The sequence below is a fragment of the Zeus faber genome (assembly GCF_960531495.2).
Source record: "Zeus faber genome assembly, chromosome: 7".
Classification (NCBI taxonomy): domain Eukaryota; kingdom Metazoa; phylum Chordata; class Actinopteri; order Zeiformes; family Zeidae; genus Zeus; species Zeus faber.
Window position 1 is genome coordinate 19,614,855 of NC_137203.1, and position 220 is coordinate 19,615,074.

The following is a 220-nucleotide window of genomic DNA, read 5'->3' on the forward strand; positions in this document are numbered from 1 at the left end:
TGGTTATTGCACTTTTTTTTCCCCCAGATCATTTTAAAGTGGTAATCCACACGATTGTTTAGTCTAAAAAAAAAAAAAAAAAAAATCCCATGTCTGAAATTATTTAGAGGGAACATTATAAGAAAAAGCCATTTTATGTATTTGCGTTATGCATGTGTTCCTCTCTTACACTGTTTCCATTGTTGGTGGCAGGGTCCGCCTCTCCCAGCAAGGATCCACT